The following is a 7,115-nucleotide window of genomic DNA, read 5'->3' on the forward strand; positions in this document are numbered from 1 at the left end:
AGCAGTAGGGCCTGAGATGGTTGGGCTAGAAGGAGTGTGTTGTGGTGAATGTTCAGGAGTGGCCAGTTGAGTAAACTGTTTGCTTATAGCTGCCACTTTGTCAGTGAAGAATGAGGCAAAGGTGTCAGCTGATAGGTTGTTGGTAGGAGGTGGAGACGGAGGGGTGAGCAGAGTTTTGAATGTTGAAAATAGTTTCTGAGAGTCAGTAGAGCTGAGAATGTTGTCAGTGTAGAAAGCTTTCTTTCATCAGTGATGCTGGCAGAGAATGAGGACAGCAATTCCTGAAATTTCAATAGATCACCAGGATCTTTTGTTTTGCACTATTTCCGTTCTGCAGCTCTAAGATTGGTGCGTAGAGAACGGAGGGTATCATTTAGCCAAGGGTGCGACTGAGAGGCTCTAGCAGGTCTAGTGGCTAAAGGACACAAGTTATTAAGACAAGAGCCGAGTGTGGAGCAGAGTGACTCGGTGGCATCATTCACTTCATAAGCAGAGAATGTGCTGGGAGAAGGAAGAGTGGAGGCAACAAGAGAGGAGAAGTGGTTGGGTGCCAGACTGCGGAGGTTGTGGCGGAATGAGACCATTGGGGAGGAAGCAGTGGACCTCCCTTGTAGAGTCGAGCTGAAGTGGATGAAGTAATGATCGGAAAGATGCAGCGGTCTTCACACCGGAGGGCTGAGACACAAGGGCTGACACCAGATATGCCACCAAACTTCTGCTGTGCTGCTAGTTGGAAACAGGTGTTCATGCAGCAGCTACCTGCAACCCTAACCCTAACCCTGGTTGAGACCTAGATCACCTGAAGAGTGTTTTCAGGGAGGGCAGAAACAGCTCGTTCACAGCCCGATTGCACTTATTGTTTTCAGTTGGCCCAAACCGGAGCTGCTAGACAACAGGATAACCCACAGATGAGTTTCCTTCTCTTTTCCCAATGGAAGATGGTGCAAAGCAAAAGTTTAAGAAGACAAAAACAGGCACTGACAGACACTCAAGGCCCTTCGGTGCCACTATGTGGATCTCTAGTGCCTCTATGAACACTCCAAACGTGGAATAAATCTTTAAAAATGATGTCCCATTAACTAAAAAAATCACTGTGATGCCATAAAAGGGGAGATTAGCATTGAACCCCCTCTATCTGCAGTACAGCAACTGCTGCTGGAGGAACAGCAGCTCTACTCCAGGCCCCTCCCAGACATCGGAGCTTCTCGGCTTATAGCAGTCTGAGCGGATGGGTGGGTTAGGGATTGACAGCAGCTCCTCTATATGATTTTAACACACTCTTCTGATTGCTTGTTAAAAGAAATCACCTAAACCAAGAGTTTCATACATTTGAAACCAAATCTGTTTTTAGACACTGAATTCATTGAACTTGAATTAAATTGATTTCCTAATATTGATTTTTGCCAGTTTTGCACAAGAAACAATTCAGCCTTTACCCTCACGTTCATTTTCAACATGTGTAGAAAAAAATGCTGTCAAAAAAGCCACTTGTGTGTCTTTTTGCTGTTTAAAAATAACTCCTTCAAGAAGTTTCTGACTTACTTTCTTTGCATTGCCTTATTTTTTTAATGATCTTCTGATATCCACCAGTTTCTGGGTCCATCTGTTCCTCGCTGCCACTCTCCATCTCTTGCAGCAAGCCTTGTCTGCTTCATCTGCTGTGGTCTGTCTTCTCTGAAAATACCAAAGCCATCTGGTGGAAGCGCCGTCTCCGTGATCCATGGTAGTGGAGCAGAAGAGCGTTGAGCCTTGGTATGAGTGGGCCCAGCAGCAGTTGAAGCCTCTGATCCTGACATTGTTTGCTCGCTACGTTCCTCCATATCACGGGAAATTCATAGAAAACAACGCAGAGAAAAAATACGTAAACATACGAGGTGCAGAATAAAGTTTTTAACGTGTGTCAGAAATGGAAAATGCGACCCTAAAGAGCAAGTTCACTGAGAAACTTTTATTTTTATTACCACCCATTATGTATGGAAAACAAAGGGTCACTGCAGGTTAAATGTGAAAGATCTTCTGCCCCTAGGCCCTGTATTAGCTGGTGATAGACAATGGACAGGGAGAGGCTCGGGCTGGAAAAAGCTACAAAGACCTCTAAACAAGCATTCATTCATTCATTCATTCACCAATGACTCACAAGGAATTCATTCATACCAGAGACTAATTCAAATTTATAGAAAAAATGAGTGAATCCGATGTTTAACCCATAAAAACAAAGTGAGAGTTGATCTGCCGCCCAGCACAAACTAGAGGTGGAGTGACGGATGAGAAACCCTGACCCTAACTGAGGTGCATGATCTGTTGTGTCATTAGTCAAATTAATTGACACAAATACATTTTGAGAAAGTTCAAATCCCTTCCAAATGCTCTAATTAAACTCAGATAACCTACTGATGCAGCGTGCATGCTTCAGCTTTAGAATAAATGACGCGTTGACATTCTTACTTTATGTGTATTAATAGAAAATCATTCTACTTTGCAGCATCATTTACACATAATATATTGTAATTGGAGCCTTAAAGCCCAGCTGCGCTAAAATGACCCTTTAATGAAATCTCACTCAGACCCCCACTGCCCTCAGTGGCCAGATTACTGCATTTGCAACTTCAGAGTGCCGTCCGGCCCAAGCCCCCACAACCCGGCTCAAAAATTGAGTCCAACCCGAAAGTACCAAAAACTGCAGTTCCACCCTCATCCACTAGGGGCAGGTGTCAGAAGCGAGCAAATCCTCATTGACTCCCATGTTAAAAATACCAATTTCACAGCAGAAATAAACATGTTTACAGCCTGGTACCAGAACATGTTTTAGGTTTAAATGATCTAGTTTACACTCATGACAACTCTGAGGGGGGTGAATGTTTTCCTCACTCTTCTGTTTAAGTGTATTAAAGGCCTAAAATTCTGTATAATTAATGAGCATCAGACCCACGTGACCACAGAGCTAGCTCCGGGGAAAGGCCTCAGTAGAGCCTCAGTCTGGCCTGGAAACTGCTCCGGGATTTTGAGTCTCTGTGTGTGTGTATTCTTGTTTGGAGATTATTTGTGCAATTGTTGGACAAAATGACTTGCTGTGGCATTAATTGCACTAATAGAGCGTCCAAGGAGTCTCCACTTCATTCTTTTCGGTAAGTAAAATTATATTTATGTATTTTAGGTCACTGCCGAGCTGAGCTTAGATGTTAACATGTACTGTTTAACCATGAAATTTAAATGTAATAGGGTAAAACCCAGTGCATTTAACATAATGCTGCACTTTAGAAAATGGGTTGAAATATAACATGTTGGTGGAGCTGGGTTCCCACTATCGGCTTGTGGAGCTCTCGGAGACCTCTGTGTTCCACCCGTTCTCCCCTCCCTGCAGCTCGGCGCATCTCTGTCTGATCGCGGCTTCTGTCTGCTGCGCGGGCTGCCGGCTGGTTCTCCATGCAGCTCGGCACATCTTTGTCTGATCCGGTCTGATCGCGGCTTCTGTGTGCTGCGCGGCTGCCGGCTTGTGGAGCTCTGGGATGGAAACCTTTCCATCTGGTTTTACCCAGCGGTCGGCCCGGCGTATCTCTGACTCAGAAGCTCTGGTGTTGTGCACAGTTAACTCCGGTTGTAGCTAGGTTGCTACCTCCGTTAGCTTAGCTCAGACCTCTGCGTTAGCTTTGGGTTAGCTTCAGGTTAGCTTGTAGCTAGTTCGACCGGGTGTCGTCAGTTGATCCCAGCCTTACAGCCACACCTTCAGCTCCTCCTCTTTTCCCTTTTGTGGAATTGTCTGGGCTTGACGGAACCGGTGACATGGTCAAAATGGCGGTGGTGGCCACCTCCCATTTGTCTTCAAAAACGGTCTATGGAAACCCATTGTCCATATATGTATGTCGATGGTCCGGCCTGTTGGACTTGGTAAAGTGGAGCTGACATGCCTGGTGCTGCATTCTGCTTCCATCATGTTTCCTGTTTGCTTTAGATCATGAACACAGCTGATTTGTTTGATGAATCACTCTTGTAGACACTAATGAAAACTGGGGAGACATTCCAGCTGTTAGATTAAGGTGTCAACCCCTTTGCATTCCAGCGTCCGTGGGACAAAACCCCATTGTGTTAATTAAAGCTGGAAACTCAAGGGGTTAAAAAGACGAACGCACCACAAGGAGATAAGTTTTGCTTTTGGTTTCACTAAACAGACACTAGGGGGTGCTAAAAGCAAAACAACACTGCCAAGAGCGACTTTAATTTAGAACATTTAATTGGCTGAAAAGAGACAACAAAGAATTATTAAGTTAATAATTTGTAGAAAACCCTACTTTTCAGAACACAAACTTTAGAGTATTTGCCCTCTTCCTGCTCGTTCCACACTTTACTCTCAGTCACAAAATAAATCCGCTGCTGAATTATCGGCTCACACTTTCAGGGTCAGACGGTTCAACATGTAATTTTTTGGTTTTATCTTCCTGCGCTGGCTTTTGTTTAAAACCCAGAAGAGACGCTTGTGCAGCAAATCAAGTCAGATAGATGTGATGAATGTTTCCATGTGGGCGACAATCACTGGCGCTACTACCCACAAACATCAGTTAAATGATCTTATGCGTCTGCAATTTCTGCTCATTTTTTAATTAGAGCCTCGTTTTCCCCTTTTGTGACAAAAGCGAGGACACGTCGCTGCTCATCAGCAACAGGAAAATGCTGAATTACACATCAGATAGATCCGTCATCCTGCAGGTTCGGCCCCTTCATGTTTTAATGATTTTCTTTTTTAATTGGCCTTGGGTTTTCCAGCCTTACATCCCATCTCAGCCGATACACTTCTTACTTTTTCTCTGCCACATACGTCTAAAAAGCGACTGAATCAGTCGGCTCAATTAAATTCAGATTCAAACAGAAAACCTTTTAATTAGCGCCGCTTTTCTTAATCCTTGGCTTTTAGACAAAGCCACGAGAGATCGGGAGTGATGGAGGAGCTGATGCCCTTCGCTTCCTCTTCCTTGTCGTCTCGCGTGCGTTTTGATGAGTCATCATCATGTGACTGTGGCAGATTTGAATCGGCTCTCTGCACCTGGTGCTGGTTTCTGCAGCATTACTCTGACAAACACCAAACATCATCAAGGTTGAAAGAAAGACACAACCTGGCCTCATCCTACGGCTGGAAAGAAATCATTAGATGCGGTCTTTACTGGCATGTAATTCAGAGTTTTCATTTCATTTTAGCCCACTAAAAATGCATTTGTCACGAAAAAGAAACAAAAATATTTAGTCAACAACATGAACACCGGTGGATAATGAAATGAATGACTTTAGTTACAGGTGTGGTTCGCTTATTAGTAGTGATGCACCGATATGAAGTTTTTGGGCCGAAACCGATATCCGATATTAAGATCACTGTTATGGCCAATACCGATATTTGCCGATACCGATATACTGACATTAATGCTTCTAAAATCACCTGATTTTGTACATAATAAAAATGATTAAAGCTGAATTTACATCACTATGTACAAACATCACACTCATTTACGCATCTGAGATGATTAAAATCACTGTGACATGACTAAACAAAAACACATCACCCCCTCTCTCTGAAACAGGCGAAGAAAAGGTGACAAGATGGAGAAATATTGGTTGTTAAAATCGGCTCGTTTATTTTTATTGGACCGATATAAATATGTTAAAAAACAATTAACATCAGCCGATACCAATCTTGATGCCGATATATTGTCCATCCCTAATTATCAGTGGTCTTTAGTAGGAATGAATGGCTTGTAAGTTGTAATCTGGATTAAAAAAAAGCCCTGGTGTACCTGTTTGAGGAACTAGAAGAGAGCTCCAGATGACAGGATTAGCCTGAAGGAGTTCTGTAGTGGAGTTGCTAGTGCTAACGGTTAGCTCTACTAGCAGAGACATGTTCTTGTAGCATCACAGAAGGTCCTCTAATTTGTGGCAAAGGTCACATCTACCCAGCTGGGTCAAGCTGGGTCAAACAGTACTTTTAAATCCACAGATTAGCCAAGGCTGTCTGGAAGAACGTATCACCTATCTGCTGCAGGAGGACACTTGAAGTTCACGATGATAATAATCAAATAATAATATTAATAAACTCTTTGATTTTATTACTGTTTATTATAATCATCATAAATGATCACTTGGTTCAGTATAAAGGTATTTTAATGACATGAAATGAATTATTCTGCGTTGGGTATAATAATGATTGATGACAGGAATGTGTGTTCCAGCATAAGAAGGTCGGCTCCATATTACCCACCTAACACAGTGGGTTTATCCAGGGTAAAGGGTAACTGCATCACATGTTTTTGACGCATGACCAAGGCTCTCTTGCTGAGAGAGTGGGAGTGTTCTGACAGCTTTGTAAACTAACCTCCATCAGCTTCAAGAGTTCTTGAACCAACATCATCCTGAGGAGACGGGACGGCCGCCCTGAACCTCCACCTGCTGTTCTGTCACGCCGACAAGAATAGCTAAGAATAAACAAAACTCTAACCAGCTGACATAAAAAACTCCTTACGGAGTTATTGATTTCTGAGTTAAGACGAGAAACTTCTAATTCGCTAAGCCAAACGCTCGACACTGTGTACCCGGGACATCTCTGGACCAGAGGATCGGACACTCGCGTCTTCTCTGCCGGACCGTGTCATCTTGGATGGACACCATCCTCCTGATCTCCGGATCCACAAAGAGGGTCTCTTCTGTTGGGTGAGGTAGCACACAGGAATGTGTTTGATGCTGTTTTTCTCTAAGTGAACGACTCGGTTAGCCTCAGAACATCATTTCCATCCAGAATGCTTCCTCTCTCTCTGAAAGAAATCTTCTGATAATCCCATTCACGCATCCAAACTCGTATTTCCAATCTAGCTTCCATCCAGCCACAGGTTTGCTCTTTTAAACAAGTTTAATATCAAAGCTGTTAAAAGTTGTCCATGAATTGTCGTTCAAATCGTAAAGTTTAAAATTGTTGGTAATAAAACTTCTTCATTTTTAAACTTGCCTCATTATTGAATGAAACACAGAAAGGTATAAACATTTCTGGTTATTGAAAAGCAAATTTTAATCCTTGGATTAAAATTAGACCAAGTGAATTGGTGTATGAGCTTCTATGGATTACATACGTATCTTAACCCTAC

The sequence above is a fragment of the Nothobranchius furzeri genome, chromosome 17 (assembly GCF_043380555.1).
Source record: "Nothobranchius furzeri strain GRZ-AD chromosome 17, NfurGRZ-RIMD1, whole genome shotgun sequence".
In the NCBI taxonomy this organism is placed as follows: domain Eukaryota; kingdom Metazoa; phylum Chordata; class Actinopteri; order Cyprinodontiformes; family Nothobranchiidae; genus Nothobranchius; species Nothobranchius furzeri.